This window comes from Macaca fascicularis, chromosome 6, assembly GCF_037993035.2.
Source record: "Macaca fascicularis isolate 582-1 chromosome 6, T2T-MFA8v1.1".
Classification (NCBI taxonomy): Eukaryota; Metazoa; Chordata; class Mammalia; order Primates; family Cercopithecidae; genus Macaca; species Macaca fascicularis.
This window is the reverse complement of record NC_088380.1, coordinates 33,870,284-33,893,340: the sequence shown is the minus strand read 5'-3', so window position 1 is coordinate 33,893,340 and position 23,057 is coordinate 33,870,284. Positions and strand designations below refer to the sequence as shown.

General features: G+C 36.8%; 1 long non-coding RNA gene across 5 annotated transcripts in view; it reads left to right on the top strand.

Annotated features, from left to right (window-relative positions):
* The window catches only part of LOC135971257 (uncharacterized), a 366,163-nt gene that overhangs the window by 120,323 nt on the left and 222,783 nt on the right, over window positions 1-23,057 (top strand). For all 5 annotated transcript variants that reach the window (XR_010587334.1, XR_010587335.1, XR_010587333.1 and 2 more), the window contains 2 exons: window positions 8,381-8,484; window positions 16,198-16,341. This is a non-coding gene — a long non-coding RNA (uncharacterized lncRNA). The remainder of the gene's footprint in view (window positions 1-8,380; window positions 8,485-16,197; window positions 16,342-23,057) is intronic.

The following is a 23,057-nucleotide window of genomic DNA, read 5'->3' as shown; positions in this document are numbered from 1 at the left end:
AGTAATCATGAGTGTCACCTTCTCATGCCAGGTGATTCTTCTTTATGGGTACAGTCCTGAATTTGGTCTTCTAGCTTCCGTGTGAAACCAGTCAACTTTGAGAAGTTTTGATCTGTCTAAACAGAAACGAATCAGGGAGAGGGGAAACAAATACATAAATGGTAGTTACATCAAGGTAGTATCCTAAGTACTAAATATAAATTCTCAAAACTTTTACCCATTTTCATTTAAAAATATTTATTTATTATTTGTACTCTCATAGAAAAAAATAAAGATCTCTTAAGAGGTCTCTCAAGACATTTGCAAACAATAAGGGTTTGTTTTTTCGTGAGCCAAGATAGATTTTGTTATGTCCTGACTTTCCTTGAAGTAGTTGTATTTCAAATGATTAATTGCCTTGAACTGCTTTTAAAAATTGTTTTCCTGCTTCCGTGACTTTTTTTGTGACAAAATATGAAGGAAGTAGTAGAAATAATATTCTTCTGCCAAATTTTAATTATTGAGATTTCAAGAATTTCTTCTTTCTCCTTTCCTTTAGGAATAAAATTAAAATGTAAAAATCTTGGAATTTGGCATTAACCAGCTTAAAATTTAGAATGCTAAAAATAATATCAATTCTACATTATTCTATGAAACTTATAAAAAATTTTGGAAACATGGTCTTTACAGATGCTATATATTTCAGTTATACAAATTCAGAATTAAGTGTTTATGCCACATTACATTTTGATTATAGAGTTACTTATATTTCCTCACCTTTCATATTTTATTAAAGAGATTCTCTCTCTAGCCTCTAGTAGTTTTTGATAACAGTCCTTTCTCCCTAGGGAACCCAACGTCTCATTAATGAAGTCCAAATATGAGTCACCAATCCACATTCCCAAACACTGTGCTTTTTAGGTGGCTCTTCATACTCCTTTACCTCTGGACCAAGCTAATCAGAAGTGGAGTCCTTCAAGTTAATAAGTCATGTTATATAACTTTTTCTATTATAGCTATGGCTCAATATTTTTTTTAAAATCCTAAAATACCACTAAGTGTCTTTGGCCACATAAAAGACTAGATTTCCAATTCAGAATGACAACAGATACAGGGCTTGACATATCAGGTACCAAATAATGCTGTGGCAAAGCTTGGATTTTTTTTTTAAGATGGTAAGATGTGTGCAAATCCTTAATATCACTTGCATTAACGGATTTCCAAGTAGTATATAAACCAGCCATTATTCTTATTAAGCAGTGCTAATATATTTTACATATAAAAATTCTTCCCAGTTTTATCCCTTTTTATGTGTCATATTAAAAGAATTAGTCAAAGCTGCTTTGCAGTTAATGTTTATGATGTTATATACTTCACAAAAGTACTCCTGTATTATGCTTCTAATGAAACTTTATTTTGTCTTGTTTTATGTAACACATTTGAAAATTCTATCTTTTAAAATACATTATTTTATTACTACAGGGGTATTATGATGCTTTCTTTTACATAGTTTATTCTTGTATTGATTTTAGTATTTCCAAAAATAAATTAATTCACATATTACTTTTGGTAATACCTGAAAAAAATTAAGTTTTTCACAAAATATTTGTGAATCCTGAATCAGTGTAAGTTCTATTCAATTACAGAAATAGTAATTGCGTACCTACTAGCACTATCTGAAGTTATATATAGTGAGATTTTTGTTTTCTTATTTATTGCCTCCTTCCAGAGTATTGAGTTCCACAAGAGAAAGGCCTTTGTTGGTTCACTGCTGGATTGCTGGTTTCTGTAATATTTCATGGCACATAGTAAACTGCCAATAAATATTTGCTGAATGAATTCACTTATTCAGAAACTATTTATTGAGTGTCCACATATCTAGGCACTGAGGATAAAGCAGTGAATGGGCCAAAGTCCTGCCTTTCTGGAATTTATTTTCAAGTGGGAAGAGAGAGATTATAAAATACGTGACCCTGAAAATGTATGTCATATGTCTGATGTTGATAAGTGCTAAGAAGAAAAATAAAGCAGGACAAGGGGTGGAGAGAGAGAATTACTATCCTAGCTAAGGAATTCAGTGAAGGCCTCCCTGAGAAGGTGAAAAATGATTGAATGTCACTACTCCTGTGCCACTGCCACTGGCGATACTGAAAAACATGGAAGACCAGGTCTTAGAGTCCAAGGTGACTATAATCTGATGATAAAGTCATACATGTACATGTACATCATAAACATAATGATAGGTGGTGCTATGATAGATGTGCAATGATAGTGGCATGCATGCAGTGCAATGGAACAGTGTCTGGAGAATGAAGCATAGCCATGTATTAGCAAGCAGGGTATATGGTGGTGGGGTGGAGGATGACTATTCTTTGAAAATGCAGAACTGATTCTAGGCTGTGAAGATTCTGCCAGATTAAGGACTTTGGGCTTCAGTCAATATTTGGTGGGTGACTAATGGTAGTCTTTAAACATGGAAAGGGACCAATCAGAGCTACATTCTAAAAACTAACTTTGGTAGCAAAATGAGTGGCTTTGAGGGCATGAGATTGGGTCAACTGATGTTTTGATAGAATTTGTGATCAAATATTACTTGAAATAACAGAACCTTAGTTGGGCCAAATCTTTTCTTCAAACAAAAGAATAGTGCTTCCAAGATTTCTGTTTTTATAGTTGAACTGGATTACCGTATAAAGTCATAAGAAAGAAAGAAATAATATTTCATGACAAACTGTAGCTGAGAAGGATCAAGAGAAAGGCAAGAATGAAGATTTATAATCTGGGATTTATAAAATAGCTGTAATTGGTACAGGGAAAACACTCAATTTATCTGGATATACTTGTGTTTCCCTATTTAATCCACATGGTGTCATTTTTTACATGTGTTTTCTCAGAGCAGTTATTTTCATTCACAGGCTGTGGTGATGACTCACTTCATCCCTTTTGGGTATTAGAGGCTCTTATTTCATTCAGGAGATTTTCCGATTCACCAGACAGTGCATTAGACATGATTGTCTTGTTGGAATTTGGCTGGGGGAAAATACTTAAAGAAGTATATCACTGTTGCTTATACTACCCTCACATATACGTTTTATTTAGCAAAATCTGAACTTGATGAGGAATCTGTATTAGTTTGCTAGGGCTGCCATAACGAAGTACCATAGACTGGGTGGCTTACATGAAAGAAGGTATCATCTCACAGGGCTGAAGGCTAGAAGGCTGAGATCAAGGTATAAGCAGGGTGGGTTCCTGTTTTGGACATTGAGGAAAAGATACGTTCCAGCCCTCTCTCCTTGGCTTGTAGATGACATTCTTCTCCCAGTGTCTTCACATGGTCTTCCATCTGTGCAAGTCCCTCTGCACAAATCTGTATCCAAATTTCTTCTTCTTGTGAGGACGCTGTGCTTAGGGTCTACTCTAATAACCTCATTTGAACATAATTACCTCTTTAAAGATCCTATTTTCAAATATGGTCATATTCTGAGGTACTAGGGGTTAGGACTTCAGCATATGAATTAGGAGGATGGGGGATACACAATTCAGATCATAATAAGTCTAAATATTTGGCTTTTTCTCTCCAGATACCCAGTTTCCCTAAAGTGACAACCCACACCCAGTGACTGGCTGATGCAGTGCTATAAAGGTCTGTTCCACTTGCCCCAAATTCAGGCTAACTCCGTAAAGCCATCCCAGCCCCAGAGCTCCCTGTGCCATGAGCTGAGTTCTTTGTTATGAGAGTATCACAGCTCCCCTCTACCTCATCCTACTTCCTCACTCCCTCACAAGTGTTGGGTCCTTATACATTTGCCAAAGAACTCAACCTGTGACAACTTTAGTTCAATAGATTTGACACTTTCCTTGCAAGGGAACTCTTGGTTTCTTACTATTATTGTCAGTTGTCCTCATTAACAAGGTCATTTAATACCTAGCTGCAAATTACTGAAAGTTTGTTTGGAACGACAATTTTTCTTATAGACTTTAATGATTATTCTAGCTAAAGGTCATTTTTTTTTTTTCCTCCGAACTTCTGTAGGACAGCCCTGTACAATTTAGTACTTTAATGATGATTTGTATTTTTTGCTCATTCACATTTGTAAATGATTTAAGATTGCACATTTCCTGAAAGTTGATATGCCTCTATCATATTTTTTTCCTGTTCTTCACAATGTGTAACACAGTTTCAGAGCTCTAGTTGGTACTTAAGGAATTTGGGAGCATACAGTAGTGTAGACACCCCAGAATTTTTAAATGAGAGTGTGGAATCTGAATTATAAAACTCATATTAGGGAAAGCCTACACTGGGAAAAGAAACTGCATATGTGGTATAAAATAAATAGAAGATCTGTGTTTGAATATTGACTATGCTGTTTACCCACTATGTGATCTTATAAAAGTTACTTACCCTCCCTGAGCCTGAGTTTTCTCATCCATAAAATAGGAATATTATTAATAGCAATCTTATAAAGTTGCTGTGAATGTTAAATGAGATGCAGTATTAAATAAGATGCATGCAGTATTTAGCACATGATTCAATCATAAAATGGATATTATTACCTTCACACTTCAATCTTTCTGAATTCATGATGCATCTTGTGATTAGTGTCAAAAGAAATTTGTCAGTTTTATGCAAGGAAGTGGAGCATGATATGTTAATAGTTCTTAAGGTCTGTATGAGTGGACTTAGTCATCACAGAAGATAACTATTCACCCAGTTACTTGCCTCAGTTAAATACCTTGTAGTTGTGACAGAACCTTAAATTTGGATACCTAGTTATTATTTTAAAGTGTCCCCAAAAGGATTACATTATAATCCAAAGACATAGCTTTAACATAAATGGTTACAGTGGAGCAGATTGCCTATCATATGCCAAGTAATTCAGTTAAAGATGATGGAAAATATTTTAGAATTAGCTGTATAACTTTCAAAATTAGAAAAAGTTGTATGACCAATTGATGAATTAGGAAAACCAAATTCTAAATCTAATCCTAAAGAAGCAATCAAACAAACCCAAATTGAGGGTCATTCTACAAAATAACTGATCTGTGTTCTTCAAAAATGTCAGTGTCTGGAAAAGCAAAGCAAAGCAAAGCAAAGTTGAGGAACTATTTAGAGTTAACAGAGACTAAACCAGTATGACAACTAAATAAAATATATGGTCTGGATTGGATCTTGAATTAGAAAAAATAAAATTGCCATGAAGGACAAATTAGAACAATTGGTAAAATATGGTATGGACAGTTTGATTATCATATTGCATCAATGTTAAATTTTCTGAATTTTCTTATTATACTTACTATATTATATAAAATTCTTAAATACTATAATTAATCTAATTATACTGACTTATTGAAGAGTTTTCACAGGTTAAGTTCCTCAGCAAGTTTATAAGGACTCAACACTTGTGAGGGAGTGAGGAAGTAGGATTAGGGAGAAAGGGGAGCTGTGATACTCTCATAACAAAGAACTCAGCTCACGGCACAGGGATCTCTGGGGCTGCGATGGCTTTATGGAGTTGTCCTGAATTTAGGGCAAGTGGAGCAGACCTTTATACCACTGCATCAGCCAGTCACTGGGTGTACGCTGCCCCGGGGAAGAGTGCATGACATTCATCAAAGTGTGTCTCTTTAGCCAAGGACAATTTCCAGAAGGGGATTCAGCTGCAAGCTGTTCATTGCCAAAACTCTTCAGCTGATGGGGAGAATTAGTAGTTCAGTCCTAAAGAGGGAGGAGGAATATAGGTGTCAGACCACAGCATCCACTCTGATTATCATATCTGTAATTTACTTTAAAATGAGTCAGTAAGTAGAATGATGTGAGAACAAAGATAATACCAGAAATGGACAAAAGCAAGAAAGAAAGATCTCAAATTAGCAAAATACGAAAAAACCAGTGAATCTGAGTGAAGTACTGTTTTCAGCTTTTCTGTAGGTTTGAAATTTTTTTAAAAAAGTTTAAAAAATGAAATTCCCAGGTGATACCAGTACACTAGCAGATTGGAGAACTGTGGAATGAAGTCATCTTTAGAATTCATCCCAGCTCTAGCATGATGGAATTCTGTGACATGGTCAGATTGGTTATGGTGCATTTGCTTTGGGCTCTTGAAGCTATGGAACCACAGCATATTTCCTACATGTTTGTTTTGTCCATAAGTTCTCAAACTTTAATCATATTGTTTAATTAAATGGGTTTGAGGGATTGTAATACCAACCCTGGATTTATAAATAAGGCTGTTCTTTTCTCTATTTTGATGATCAACAGTGGGCAAGTTTCTGTATTAGTGATCAATTACCCATTTGAAGAAAAACAGGGAAGCTAAGAATATTTAAAATATATTTATTGAGATGATTTAAGACAAAATTATTAGACCTCATAGTTAATGAAATTGTGTTGTAATAGTTACATATTGTCAATAGTTTATTGAAAAACTGCAAGCAAATCAAATGTCTTTGCCTTTATTAAAAGCCAGGGGAAGATATAGCGGGCTCAAATATTTAATATTTATCTTTTTAATTGTGAAATCATCTTTGGAATATTTATTTATTATGAAATACGTTTTAAAATATTGCTTAATTCTAAAATATGATTTAAAATAAACTATTTCTCTATAGTTTTTACCGAGTCCTTATCTCACTAGGCTGGAATATTGATCCCAACTACATCTTGTTTTAGATGTGAGGATGGTCATGTCTTTCCACTCTGTTTTCAATGTTACATCAAAAAGTCTCAATTCAAGGGCATTGAAGACAGTTATTTTCTTATGAAAGGTTTGCCAACTCCTTTCTTACAGGGATCTTGCTGAATGCATTCAGCAAACATTTTTAAGCATAGACTTTAGAGTCAGTCTCCCTGGATCCAAATTCCAGTTCTAACACGTAGCTATGTGCTCTTTGGAAAACTACTTAACTGCTCTGTATCTTAGTTTCCTCATCTATAAAATATAATACTTATAGAATTAATAGTTCATATTATCTATGTTATAGAGTTATTTTGAATATTGAATGAGTTATAATATGTAGAACACCAGGCATGTAATAAGTACTTAATAAGTTTTAGATATTATTATTGTCATCATTATTAGATATTTATACTGCATACTAGAATCACGTTTTAACTTAGATCATTATTATTATATTGATTTTATAAAAATAAAGATGCACGTTAATTAAATGTTAATCCAAAATCACCAAGGTCATCTAACTAGTGAAGGAGGAGAGCTGGAATTCAAACTTCAAGCCCAATTTTCTTTTCACTTTTGTGCACTCATGGGTGGGAGAATTCCAGTGTATTTTTTTGTCAGCCTCCCAGGACCAGCAGTAGATTACCATTTGGAATAGGCTTAGATAGATCCTGCCACCTCCAATGTGTTTTTACATGTAATCCTGCATGCTACAGATGTGAGTATCTGGGGACTTTATTTTCTATCAGATTATACATTATTGAGAGCACAGTCTAAGTCTTATTGGTATTTGTGTCCCATGCACTGCTTAGTGCAATGCTTTGAAGATAATAATTGTTCAGAAATTATTTGTCAAAAGCATTCCTGAACAAAATTACTATTGATTTTTAACATAGTTAGGTTGGGCGCAGTGGCTGACGCCTATAAATCCCAGCACTTTGGGCGGCCGAGGCGGGTGGATCACAAGATTAGGAGATCGAGACCATCCCGGTTAACGTGGTGAAATCCTGGCTCTACTAAAAATACAAAAAATTAGCTGGGCATGGTGGCGGGCGCCTGTAGTCCCAGCTACTCGGGAGGCTGAGGCAGGAGAATCGCTTGAACCCGGGAGGTGGAGGTTGCAGTGAGCTGAGATCGTGGCACTGCACTCCAGCCAGGGCAACAGAGCGAGACTCCATCTCAAAAAAAATACACAAAACAAAACAAAACAAACATAGTTGATGCTTGTGTTTTAGTTTTACATGTTGCTATTCCAACATTTAGTAGGGATGCAATAGCCAAGACTCAAGCTTCCCACAAGGAATTAAACAATTTGAACTTTGCTTTGTCCACCAAAACATTCATCCCATTATGGTTTTATGTAAAATAAGCCTTATTTTCTGTCTATAAATAGATTATTTCAAAACGTTAATTAGTGTGGCCAGACCTGATAATAGTTTCCTGATTTATAACTAGATCTTTTAATTTATCTAACCTTAAAGCTTTGTATTATTCTTTTCTCCTTATGAACTTATTGCCATTTCGATCAAGCTTGTCCAATCCTCAACCCACAGGCTGCATGCGGCTCAGGACGGCTTTGAACGTGGCCCAGCCTAAATTTGTAAACTTTCTTAAAACATTATGAGATTTTTTTTTTTGCGTGTTTTTTCTTCTTTTAGTTCATCAGTTATTGTTAGTGTTAGTGTATTTGATGTGTATCCCAAAGATAATTCTTTTTCTTCCAGTGTGGCCCAGGGAAGCCAATGTGGATACCCCTGATTTAGATGATAGTCCGCTTCTGCCACTTCGTTGAGCTTCATTTATCTGATCTGCCACATGCAAAGGTTAGGTAAGATGGCTTCTAAACTATGACTTTGTAAATTTTTGCTCTTTATAAGAAGATAATTTATATGTAAACCAGTTTACTTCCATACTAACCGAGATTGTCTCCTTTCACAGTAGTGAATCAGATTGCTATCCATTTGGCCTGGTCATTTGAGTCTTGCTAATTGGTCTATGAGAAACATTGCCATAGATTTTGAATCTGCTCTTTAGGGGGACATTTAGGTGAACCGGTGTGAACTGATAATTTAGGATTGTGTCCAATTGAATGTGTGTGTGTGTGGTGGGGGAGTTGAGGTTTGCCACATGATTAGTTTTTCATCTAATTTTAATATTAATTATTTGGAGAGTCCTAGTAATTGTTCATGTATTTCTTCTTAAACACAATATAAACAGACCCATTATTAGGATTCAAACTTTGAACTGTATCCTTTCCTCCTTCCTTCCCAACTCCTTTCTCTGTCCCTACTCCTCCCTCCTTTCTTTCTCTCTCCTTCTTCCTTTTCTTCCTCTCCCTTCTCTCCCTTCTTTTCTCTCCCCTCCAAATATTCTCTCCTTTCTCCTTCCCTTTCTTCCTCCCTCCCTTGCTTACTCACTCCTTTCCTTCCTTCTAAGAGAGTTTAATGAGAATCCACTGTGAGGCACTTTTCTGAGGACTTAACGATTCAAGCTTTAAATAAGGTCTAGTCCTTGTCCTCAGGTAGCTCTTAGACTCATAGGGCACACAGAAACGAACAGATACTAATCATAAAATAAGTTGGTAAGTACAGCAATGTCAAAAACACTGTGTTCTTATAGGGTTAGATAGAATTTAGGGTTAGGCGATAGTTGGGTTGAGACTAGTCAGATGAGTATGGTCATGGTAACAATATATACAATATATATACTATATATACACACAATATATATACAATATATACTCTATATATAATGCATATACACACACACACACACATATATATATTTCCGCAAACACCTTTTACTGAACTTCTTGAGTTTCATGACTGCCCTTTAGAACTTGGAAAAGAACGCAAGCTACAGTAAAGAAAAATATGCCTGTCCAAACAAATTTGAAAGGTCAACTCTCAGTCTGTCAAACTGAGATTCTTGTTGTACACTTGATTCTCTTAGTGTAACACCCCCATGGTTTGAAGGGAAACATGCCCTTTAGAAAACAGGACAGACCGTCATGGGTTGGGTTTGTCAAACTTTTTTAGTACCCTGGGTTTTATCAAAATAACGCCATCCAGTTTTGCCAAGGGCTTTGCTCCTCACTTAAAAAGCCCTCATATTTCAGTCCATGTGTTTCATATTCATTTAGACATCTTATCACGCTAGAGTTGGGTAAGAATTGTTTAGTGTCCAAAACGTCTTTCCTACTAGCCTTTGATTCTTAGATTCTTAGAAATAAAGATTATGCCAGGTATGGTGGCTCACACCTATAATCCCAGCACTTTGGTAGGCCAAGGAAGCGGATCACTTGAGGTCAGGAGTTCAAAACCAGTCTGGGCAACATGGTGAAACCCTATCTCTACTAAAAATACAAAAATTAGCTAGATGTGGTGGTGCTTACTTATAGTCCCAGCTACTCGGGAGACTGAGAATTGCTTGAATCCGGGAGATAGAGGTTGCTGTGTGCTGCAATTACACCACTGCACTCCATCCTGGCTGGAGAGTCTGAGAATGAGACTCTCAAAAAAAAAAAAAAAAAAAAAAAAAAAAAAAAGAATGAATGAATGAAAGAATTACACTTTGCCAAATGTAAATGAATTTCAGACCCTTACTTTTCAAAGGGGCTTTGCAAATCTCCTTGTGCTGTAGGCAAATCTGGAAAAATCTGTATGTCCCTATCCTGATTCTAGAGATACTCAGGCAGGGGAGCCTTTCTCAAAGTGATCTCCCTACATTAGAATCCCCCAGGGGTTCTTAAAAATGCCTCTTCATGGGCTCCAATACTGATTTACTAAATTTGAATCCCTTCTTGTTTTATATAATGTAATTCTTTAGAAGGAACTGCACATTCACTTAGTGAATATGTACTGTATATTTATATAGTGAATAGGTACTATATATAAATATATAGGTAAATATATACACACATACATAAATATAAATATATATTACTATATATATTTATATATAGTACCTATTCACTAAGTGTTAGCTGTTATTATCCAGATGCCTTCTAGACGTCTCAATTTGATATCCAACAGACATTTGGAACTCACCTTGTCTAAAATTGAACTCATGATCATCCCTCCAAATGTAGTCAAAAGTATGTCTTGTCTCAGGGGGCAGGGTGCCACCATTGCTGAATCTAGAAACCCCAGCAGTTACTTGCCTGTCACTTCCAATGGCTCATTATGTCCTAGTTAGATTTTATCTCTAACATCTTTCTAATTAATTCCCTTGTTTTCATGCCTTCTGCCACTGGCTGGTTAGATCCACAACATCACCTCCACCCTCATCCAGATTACCACAATCACCTCTTTCCTTGGCTTTCAGTCTTCCAACTTCTCCAGAGGACTAATCCATCCCCCACACTTAAATATATATCTGATGGTGCCACCTCCCTTTTTGACTGCCTGGGCTTAAGCCGTGATTCCTTATTAATGTCTAGGATGAAGTTTAACTTTTACTTTAATGCCCACAGCCCTTATGATTGGTCTCTTTCTTACCTCTGCAGTTTATCTCTCACTACCAGATGTGAATCCTTTGCTCTAGCCCTACAGATAAAGTTCTCCAAATGTGTTCTGCTCTTCCATGCTTTTACGTACTCAGTTATCCTCTGTCATTCCTATTCCCTTCCATGTGTCACCCTCTCCTAACTTCTTTTAGCTCTTACGTTTTCTTCAGAATCAGCTTTGATCTTCTTTAAAGTCTTCCCCTATCAGTCTGATTTAATTGCCACTATCCTTAGCAGAGTGTAGTAAGTACTTAGCATAATATAATAAATAATACAGTTTATCATTTATTTATTTTTGGGGAGAGGTCAAGTGGAGTTTACCACACTTGGTAAAGTTTACCACACTATAACTATTGTTAGTTATAAAGCTTATTTTGAGACCTGTTCTTTCCACATTTACTCTAGAACTTTAAATTTGTGAAAGTAGTTGATCTTTGGAATGCCAATTACATTTAGAGGGAGGTATCGGAGGGCTCCATAAGGCTTGCTGAAGTGCTGCTGATGACGTTCTGTATCTTCATCTGGGTGGCACTCTATGAATATGTACATATGCAAATGCATTATTCTCTATTCTTAAATATGTGCACTTGACTATAAGTCATACTATATTTTTCAAAAAGTGAATAAAAGTAGCTGACCTTTTATCTTTAACTATAAAATTCTCTTTTCTGTTTTGTCTATCGAATGATATCATGGGCACCTTGCCTCCCGAGCACAACGTTAAATGCCATTATAGTAAGGCACATTTAGCTTCCTGGGGAAAAGGGCTTTTAAAATTTTAACTTCTCACTAGGCAATGAAATAATAAAATGGGATTAATTGGAGAAGTAGTTTAATACTTGCTTTACTAATGTTTCTCCTCCCCAAATATTTATTTAATTTCGGTAGGTATTAATCTTGTTACTATTGTGATACTCTTTTTAGCTCTTCACGGTTACCAGAAGTAAAGATTATTATGAATTATCCCATTAAAAATTATTTAAAATATAGATAAAAAATAAACCATTGCTTCTGAATTTTCAACTTCAGGTCTTAACTCTTTGACTTAATCATTGTACTACATGATCTGCAAACTCTTAGTCCTGAGGGTCTATGATTTCACTTGGAGTGTTTTCTTTGAAGAGACTTTATTGATGAAGCATTGCATTCATTTCCTATTTCTTTGAAAAGTAAATTCCCTTTAAAAGTAGACTTATAAACATAGATTATGTTGCTTGCTATTGTATCTCCAGCACTTAAAACAGCCTCTGACACATAGTTGATGCCGAAGTATAGTAACAGTAATATTGAGGCACACCCGAAATATGGGCCTCTTTATTCAGTAATTATGTGTATATATACAAAGCAACCCAATGCTATGTCTTACCTAGATTTACTTCTAATTTAAAATTCATGGATCACAGCACAGCCATATTTCTGGGAGATGGAAGCATCAATTTCGTTGTTACTGTGGCACTAGAACAAGTCTTGGTTTGACTGGAAAATCATAAGTAAATCTGGACTCAGTCCAAGTTTTATCAAATAACCTTGAAACTTTTAGATTTGAGTTAATCTCCTTGTACTGTAGGCAAGTGGAAACAATAAAATTGAAATACTATTTTTCCTTTTTATAATAGTATTAAAAATAAGAATGAAGTAAAATCTATAGTCATTGAAAAAATTAAAACATTATATGAATTTAAGATGATATTATTAAATATTTTTGGCTAGTACTGATAATAATTTGCAATAACCAGATAATGTGCATTTTCAGGTCCTAGTCATACTTGTTAGGATTTTAGAGATAAATTATATTAATAGCTATTTCTCAGAGCAACTGTTTCTGGAAAGAATATAGAAAATAATTTACTCATACTGTAGAAAATGTGTTTTTTCATAAAATATAAGAATATATTTATTGGGCATATATTCAGTATATTCTGACTAAAATCAGCTTAGCACTCTTCTTTTTCAAAAAACAAAATATGGCTGGTTGCGGTGATCCCAGCACTTCGGGAGGCAGAGGTGGGTGGATCACTTGAGGTTGGAAGTTTGAGACCAGCCTGGCCAATATGGTGAAACCCTGTCTCTGCTAAAAATACAAAAATTAGCTGGACGTGGTGGTGCATGCCTGTAATCCCAGCTATTCAGGAAGCTGAGGCAGGAGAATTGCTTGAACCTGGGATGCAAAGGTTGCAGTGAGCCAAGATCGTACCATTGCACTCCAGCCGGGGCAACAAGAGTGAAACTCCATCTCAAAAAATAAAAAAAGAAAAAAAAAAAGGAACGCAAAAGAAGTAGCGTTTTCTTGCCATTCACTTAGTATGCCGTTACTGTTTTTCCAGATCTGTACTGGGTTTTGCGGAAAATATGGAAAGATTAGTAAACATGCTACTTACATTGAAAGGGTTTACAACTTTGTAGGATAAAATAAGCCATATCTGTGGCATTTTTATTGAACAGTTTTCTTGTTATTAACTGGTTTTCAAATCCACTAAATACATTCTTACAAAGGCTAAAACTCCAGCCTATTAAAATCCCTTTGAGTTAGTTTCCCAGGTAGGTTGTTAACAAATATAAGTGATGCTGCCTTCATTTTCTGAGTTTTTGTTGGTCAATAATTTCTTTTGACTGGTACTTCTTTGTTTTACATTTAAAATCGTTATTTCAAGTATTTACTATTAGGATGCTGTAAAATATCGATAGAAATGCTTTCTATATCATCAGAATTAAATAAGTGATTAAAATGGTTGAATTTAATTTTAAGGTTAAATAGCTTAAACTTTTTATTTCCATGTTTGTAGTGCCCTGGAGGAAAGACATGACATGTTTTACTTTCTTGCATACCCCAAGCATTATGTTTGTGCAAACAATGATACAGTTTTTCCCCCCAAAAGCTAAAGGCGTGGGTCATATCTATAATCACAGCACTCTGGGAAGCAGAAGTGAGAGGATCGCTTGAGGCCAGGAGTTCGAGACCAACCTGGGCATCATAGGAAGACCCCATCTCTACCAAAAAACAAAAGATAAAAAAATTAGCTGAGCACAGTGGCATGTGCCTATAGTTGCAGCTACTCGAGAGGCTGAGGTGGGAGTGTGGTTCAAGCCTAGGAGATCCAGGCTGCAGTGGGCCATGATCACACAACTGTGTTGTAGGACTTTCTCCTTAGTTTAGCTAAAAGCCGGGTTCTTGTCACATGGACATGAAATATTAGGCTCGCAGACACTTTGAAGAGTGAGAAAACTGGAATTTATTGGGCGAAAGGGAAAAAAGGGAAACACAGACTCTCAGGAAAGTGAGAGTCCTGCTAGCTGGTTTCCTGCCTCATAGATTGAATGGCAGGTTACTACCCTGGATCAGAAAGGCCAGGCTCCTCCCAGATGCAAAGGGCATGAACTTCCTGAGGCCCCATCCCAGTGCACCCTCCTCCCAGTGGCGGGCTGGTTGGAGGTTCTGCCAGGGGTCCCTTTTTACTTGGCTGTCTCAACTGCACTCCAGCATGGGAAACAGGGAGGCCCTGTCTTGAAAAAAAAATAAAAATAAATGGCCGGGCGCAGTGGCTCACACCTGTAATCCCAGTACTTCGGAAAGCCAAGGTGGGTGGATCACCTGAGGTCAGGAGTTCGAGACCAGCCTGGCCAACATGGCAAAGCCACATCTCTACTAAAAATACAAAAAATTAGCCAGGCGTGATGCTGGGCACCTGTAATCCCAGCTGCTCGGGAGGCTGAGGCAGGAGAACCGCTTGAACCCGGGAGGCGCAGGTTACAGTGAGCCGAGATTGCACTACTGCTCTCCAGCCTGGGCAATAAGAGCGAAATTCTGCCTCAATAAATACATAAATAAATAAGAAAAAATTTAAAATTAAATAAAGAAGGCTAAAGGCTATTAGAAATTATTATATACTAAGATAAATTTAACAATAATTATGTAAGATGCAGCGATGCTGTTTTAATTATACAAAGAAAAAACAAATTTAAATCTGCAGATTGCAATGTCCAAATGAAGTAAAGAATTTCAAATTTTTGGCAGGGAACGGTAGCTCATGCCTATCATCTCAGCCCTTTAGAAGGCTGAGGGTGGGAGGATTGCTTCAGCCCAGGAGTTTGAGACCAACCTGGGAAACATGTAGTGAGACCCTGTCCCAGTTAAAAAAAAAAAAAAAGAAATTTCAAATTTTTACCTAACACAATGAAATCTGAGTTGAAATCTACTGAAATAGTATTAGATTTTCCTTTCACCTTCTATAGCTGAAATTTTAATTTGAAAGATGTCAAAAGAATAAATAAGTATATAAAAATATGGATTTGCCTCTTTGAAGTGTTTAAAAATTATTTCTCATTTTACTACTGGTCAAGAACTTGTATTAACTTAAATGTTTGGCATCTGGCTCATAGGTTCTAGCATGTAATAGGCACTCAGTAAAAGGTTTTATTAGTTCAGCTGGAAATTTCAGTTAATAAAGTAACATGAATAAAAACAAAAAACAAACCAGGATCACCACAACAAAAACACCTGGCACAAAGCTCAATTTAGACAAAATACAATAAAGGATGAGTTCTTGCCTTCCTCCCTCTCACTCCTGCCTCTGAACGTTTCCTATATTTCATAATTTTGCTGCAAGAATCCCCTACTGGGTTCCTTTATTTAAAACCTCAGGTTCGTTGGTTCTCTGAAAGTGCAAGTGATTATAATTAAATGTCCACAAATAGTCTTTCACATTAGGGCCAATGGGAGATAAATAGAGTTAGTCAAAATGTGTCATGTCCTAAGCTTGGTCACTTTTCCCATTATGCCTTGAGATCTGCTAAAACCTTTGTTTTAATGAACTTTGACTGGAGTGTTGCGAAAGGAAATGAAGCATGGTATGTTGATGGAGAGTTTGCTTCAGTATTATGTTCTTTCTCAAAATACACTATTTTGTTCAGGGCTAGCCTAATCCTAGTATGAACTTAGCCATAATTATATGACTCCATTTACCTTGTGCAATTAACTGGATAATTGCATGAATGTGAACATTGCTTTGGCCAGCCTTTCCTCCATATATTCCGCAGGGGACATCCTCTTCAGCTGCAATGTAGTCTTCTGGGATCTAATTATGATGTCTCTTGGAATCTGGCCCACATACAAGAATTCAAGCTGGTTTTCCAGGGTGGAGACCATGAAGAAATCCCAATCGGATTCACTGGAATTCATTTGTAAGCATCATGCTATTCGACTGTATCGTAATGGAGTAATTCATTATGATTTTAATTTACACACTAAAATTGAATGCTAAAATATGTGTTGACCGTCGAGCTTCTACTTCAGCATGTCTGACCTGATATACTTAGTGAGTGTTGACTGATATGTCTATAAGGTTGAGAGGCCCTATTGTGTTGTTAATGAGACAAGGTACTTGCTGCTGTTATGGGTTTACAGCAAATGGTTCCAGAATGAAAGAAGGGCCAACATTCTTAATTTAGAGGTTAAAATACATTATTTCTTCTCAAGGTGAAAGAAACTTGTAGCAATGGTCTGAACTGCTAAAACACTAGACAGAAAAATTGAAGATGAGTAAACCTTTACTCTACATTTTGACTGAGTGGAAGAAAATGTCACTTTTCATATTTCCTCAGCTTGTCTTATTAGGGCTTAGAAAGAGACCACTGATGTTGATAGCCACAGCATTCTTCCGGGAGAATTATGTTTACATGGATTCAAGATTTTTAATTCATCGAGGACAAAGTACTACCACTTGTGAAGTCATTCACTATCCAAACTCATCTTCTTCTTAAAAAAAAATATTCACCAGGGAGAGTGGGATGTGGAGGGCTGATATGTAAAATGAAAAAATATGGCTAGATGGATTCCATTACATAATTGGGAATAGGTGTTAATCAGTCAATCTAGTTATTTAGCTGTAGTTGTATACTTGATCTTACAGCTCAGAGTGGTGGCAGCTGCTTGCTTTTGCTAATCCCTGGATTACTTTACCTTATTTTCACTTCTATACCTTGACCCTGTTTTGTTTCTTAGCCTTTGTATCACCTATGTAACTAAATTCCTTGTATTACATTTTCACATTCTTGTTTGCACAGTTGAACTCTGAACGATGAGAATGAGTTTTACTAATGGAAAGAAAGAGTAGAAAACAGTTGAAGAAGAGAAATAGAGCTGTATTATAATTTATGGATTGACAATGTGTATGTTTAGGACTGGCCTGTGAGCTGTTACTTTTTTCTTTCTGCTGTTTACCTAAGTCACTGCTTACTTGCAGTAGTTCAAAGGACTGGAGGTGGACATCTGAATTTGTCAAGTCCTCAGTGGTGGCTCTTACTAGAGACTTTCATTCCTGCTTTGTCATTTGACCCTCAGTAAGTTTGGTTTTCCTCCAAGAGGATACAGAATTTGTCCACTGAAAGGCTCCTGTATTTTTTGGTTAGTGCAATATGTGGAGAAGAAAGAAGGAATTCTTAACTGTTCAGTGTAGGAAATTAAATATTCAATCCAAATGAGTTCTCTTGTTCCCCATAGAGCCGCATTTATGAAATTCAGACTGATTTAGCATGTGTTTTTGCTTCTTCAACCAAATCATAATATTAATAATTTTTCTGCATACACTTTGGCTGAAATTTTCTCTATAAATGAAGCTCCTTCTAAAATGACTTCCTTAATGTGATGTTAGATGTGATTAGTTCACTGAAAAGCCACAGAAAATATTTATATGATCAACATTGTAAAAGTAATACCTCAGATGCTGTCACATCATATGAGTACTCCATAAAAGGCAATGCAAATGCTCTTTCCATCTATGCCTTAAAGGAGACCGAAAGAAACCATGATGGTCTCAGCTTCTTTATTATAAAAGTTGATCCTTTGATAAATTTTATTAAAGAATAATTTGCTGAATTGGAAAAGAAAATAAAAAATAGGTATGTCATCCAATAATTTGTCCTCTTTATGCTAAAAAAAAAAAAAGAAACAAAAACCTCAGCATAATTGGATGCCTTTTAAAAAATCCAGGTTTTCTGTGGTTTTAAAGCATACAGTCATTTGAAAGACAATCCAGTGTCAAATATTTTGTAGAAGTTGAGAAATTGAAAGCCAAGGTAGAAACCAAGGTGGGCCTTGTATCTATCTCAGGGAGCTAGCCCACTTCTCTGAGACAATTGTGAATTGTTAGTTGCCTCCAATTTAAAGTATTTATGTTTCATATAAAAAAATCCCGGGTTAAATGGAACTCAGATGACCTAGGACTGACATTAGGAACCCCTTTACATGAATTAGAAATAGGACGTGCAAAGCCAAGCAGGGGTGACCAAGTGGATACACAAGCTTTCTTTGGCTCACAGAAGGACTTGCACAGCCAGATGCATTAACACTCTGTGGGCATACATACAGGAACAGCCTTATGTCAGTGTCAGGTGCCAGGCTGCTGATGGTGTATTAGAAATCATCTGATAGGTGGTAACACAAATCCGGGCTCCTCATAAAATAAGTTTACATGGTTTTTTTTGGTAGGAACCAACACCAGGTTGGACAGTTAATGAGCTCCAGAGCTGTTTATTGGTTACTCCTAGGGAGCCTGATGAAGTAGTTCAGTCAAGCTGAGATGCCGTTTGGCTGGTGCAGGGAACCTACCCAGCCTTACTGCTGTTTCCTCTCACATTATGGTAGATATTTCCCTTACCCAGAGGTCTGCTTTCTTGTTTGTTTGTTTATTTAGGGGGTCCATTGCATGGAAATTGATGGGGTTTGTTTGTGTCTTTATATATATATTTTTTTTTTAATCACATTTTGTTGGCAAAGGAGAAGAGGGGATTGGTCAGCTGGATGGCATTAGGTCAAAGGCAGACGGGGAAAAAATAGTCTTGGCTAAGGGGTCCCGGGCAGCTAATGGGTCCCAGGCACCTTGCAGAAGGCTGTACTGAGAGAATGAAAGATAAGCAAATTTAGCAAGTGCAGGGAGAGGAAGGAGCACTTCCTCCTGGCAATTCTCAGAACTGTTTCTCAGCTATTTACTTCCTATTTTGATACCTAGAGCAACAAGAAACAAGGCCTCTGGAGCAGCCTTTGACTGGCCTTGTCCTGAGCTTGTTTATCCACTGCATCTGTCAGGAAGCAATTATGATAAGGCCTCTGGCACTGGTCTGGAAGATTTTTTTTTTTTTTCTATTTTCTGTGTGGCTTTTGATTGATCATGTTGTACACACAGAGCTCTATTCTTGGATTGATTTATTAACAAGCTTCAAAAGAACCTCCACCATTTAGAGGGTTTTTTCCTTTTGCTTCAGAGGAAAAGCATTATTTACACCTTTACATAAGGGCATTCTCTAGGCTTTCAGTTCAATAACTAATGAGGATGGAGTGACTTGTGTCTAGGGATCAATGCCCCCATGTCTAGATGTATTATATATGTGTACACTTGACACTTAATTTATTGTACTGGAGTGGATTTGTTTTATCTGCCGGGAAAGTAAAAGATGAAAGGCTTCTTGAAGAAAATGCTGGTTTGGACAAGTCACTTTAAGACTCCAGGGCTTATTCAAAGGATTTCTATTATTTTATTATATGTTAGGGAGATCCCTCTTATTTTCTTCCTGAAACCACTTCCCCTCCCACAGTTTTCCCTTTGCAATCACCCCAAGCTATACCATGTTGATTTTGTGTCATTGGTTTCATGTTGGATTGGGTCTGCATTTGGAATCTGCCTGCTTTGGACCAGAAATTTGATTTGCTTGGCCCCACTTCAAATATTGTCAGCACTCTGTGCATTAAGGACTCTATAAAAATATGAAATAATAACCACTGCTTTATGAGCTGAAAACAGCTTTTCTCACCACATTTACTTCTCAGTGGACAACAGTAATTTCCACATTTAAAAGACAATCAATATTAAGCATCTTTCATTATCTCCATGCTACTTCCACTGAAATGGACATAATGAGAAATTGGAAGCATCTTATTTCTCTCTGTTTGCAGATGATACAGACTCAATGAATGCTTTTCAAAGTTGTAAAAAAGGATACACATTCTTCCCTGCAGTGAGGATGCTTAGATGAAAAATTTGTGTTGTCTGGCAGCTGCTATCACTTGTCATGTTTCTTTTTACTTCTATACCTTGACCAATAGCAAGGGAACAAGTAGAATAGACCACTGATAAAATTAGTTTCTTTTTAGAAAAAAGTGTGACCATCTTGTAACTCAGAGCAGCTTTGGTTTCTGGAAAATATCATCTCAAATTCTGCGGAGTCATCAGATAGGGCAGTTGATTAAACAAACAAACAAATTGGGCGTGAGCAATAATTACACAAGGGCGATGTGGTGACAGCCAATGAGATCCTTTTATGAAGTCATTATTCAGTATGGCCAAATGCCATGTTGAGTCAACAAATGTTGGTCCAAATTTTGCTGTTTTATTCTTAAATTACTGCTGTGTACTAAACTGGGACACAATACTGAGTTTTTCAGAAGACTAATTTTTTAAAAAATGTGATTATTTTCTATTAATGGGGTTAAAGCCTTTTATGAAATGATTGTAAGGGTAGTAACTAGTGCATCAGTGAACAACAAAAAGTGTTTGATATGATGCCAATTGAGTAAAATTTTACAAATATTTAATAGAGTACATTATAGATACCTCATTTACTAGGACCCCAAGGAAGAGGAAAGTTACCCATGATTGGTCATGAGCTGACAAGTAGGATTTCTGGAGGCAATACCTCAGTTATATGACTTGCTTCTTACCCCTGGTGCCCATGATTATAATAAAGCATAAACTGCAAAACATAGGGCATCTGCTCCTAGTCCAGCTGCAGCACAAGCCTCTGTCATGTATTCAGACTTTATTCCTAAAGAGTAGCTTTCCTGGATCCATGAACAGCTCACCGGTTCTAAAAGCAAGGTCTGCAGCCTGAACTCTCCTAGCGTGGGCTTTTTGGGTAATGATACAGTATTTGGATCTGTGTTGTTACTTATCATATTATGGGATGTAGATAATATACTTTGTGGTGACGCTGAGAAAGGAGCATTGACTAGCACACCCAGGAGACCTGGGTTCTCCTTTCGGTACTGTTTTTAATCTGCTAGTGTCACTTGCTTGTGCTTCAGTTTCCATTTGTAAAATGAATGACAGAGTTGGTTGAGGTCAGTGTTTCTGGTCAGGATCTGTTTGCCGTATGCTTCATGCTCAAAAATGCCTGTTGAAACACAGATTCCCGGGTCTATCTTGCCTCTATTGAATTAGAATTTTGTGGGTTGGCCATGCAATCTGCATTTATACTACATTGTTCCTCACAGGTGATTCTTACACAAGCAAAAGTTTGAAAAGTACGTGATTGCACTGAATCTCTCTAGGATTCCTTCCTACTCTTCAGTCTTCTACTCCTCAGGGTAGTGCTTCATCGAAAGGAAGAACTCACTCTCCCTCCCCCATGGGAATGGATGATGGCTGTTCAAGGGTGTTTTGCCCGACTAAATTCTTTTGTAGATAAAAAACTGTGGAACTTAGTTATCTCCAGTACTTTAGGTTAGGAAGATTGCCTGCATCACAGAGATAAATTAAAACAATGCCCTTGTGGGGGGAAAGCTTCACAAGGTTTTGAAGGCACAGATGTCCTTGTATTACATTCCCCTACAGTCACCTTCAAAATAATCCCTTGAAAGTCCCAGCTTCCTCTTTGTGGGCAACAGTTCAGTCTGTGCCGAGACTCATGCAGCCAGATGATTCAGCTCTTTGAAAGGCTTCGGTTCAATTCTGGTGAGGATTCAGTTCTTCCCTGACTCCTTCAGACTAAACATTTGAGTTACAAGCCACATTAAAACCATTTGGTAGAGATTGTAACTAGGGAAAGTCAGTTCACAATCTGACACCTTATAAAGCCTTATTTTAGAGTTTGTGGGGTTTGGTGTATGAAATTTATTTTTTTGGTCTTAAGCAAGCACCTGGCTGTAGGTTTTTCTCTTGCTGGCTGACAAAACAAAACAAGGTTCAATTGATTTCTCTGCTTTAAACAGTTTTAGTCTTTGCCTAATTTTATTTGGACTTAGTTGAGCTAGCTAGGATCACTGCAAACACAAAGCAGCTGGAGGAGCCTGGGTACAGCCAGATGAATTTGAGCTTGGGTTTCCTTTCTCCAGCATTTACAGAGGTTGTTCTCAAATAGGGACAATTTACCTCCCAGGGACATTTGGCAATGTATGAAGGAAGACATTTTTGCTTATCATAGCTGGGGCAGTTCTGGCATCTAGTGAGCAGAGGCCAGGGATGCTGCTAAACAGCTATAATGCCAGGTTAACCCTTATTGCCTACAAAGCATTATCTGGCTCAAAATGTCAACAGTCCTGAAGTCAAAAAGCCCTAATATTCTAGGGTAGCTAGAATAATAATCCATGTATTTTGGGGGTGAGATGTATCCATAAAGCCAGAAAAGAGTATAGGATGGAAGAATAGAAGGAGGGTGGCTTTGACATACACTTTTTGACATAACGGTGCTGAGCATGGTGGCTCATGCTTGAAATCCCAGCACTTTGGGAGGCCAAGGAAGGAGGATTGCCCAAAAGTCTGAGAGCAACCTGGGCAGCATATTAAGACCAGGTCTCTATTTAATTTAAAAAAGAAAACTTTGTATTTGAAAATGAAATCTTAACTAATTTCTAGGACAAGTTCAAGCTCAATAAGGTGCTTACAACAGATTTTGACAAGGATCCAGGAGAGAACTGTAGGCTGTGTTAAATATATTAAAGCAGGCCCGCTCATTTTAGGCCAGGTAAGAAACAAGATGAGTTTCATTTATCAACAGAGACATATTAGACACCTTAGCAGTTTGTTTTTATGATGTGATTTTAACAAAAAATACATTTTCTTTTTTCTTTTAAAAGTTGTATTTATAGATTCTAGAATATTATATATATGCATATCCCTATCCTTTCA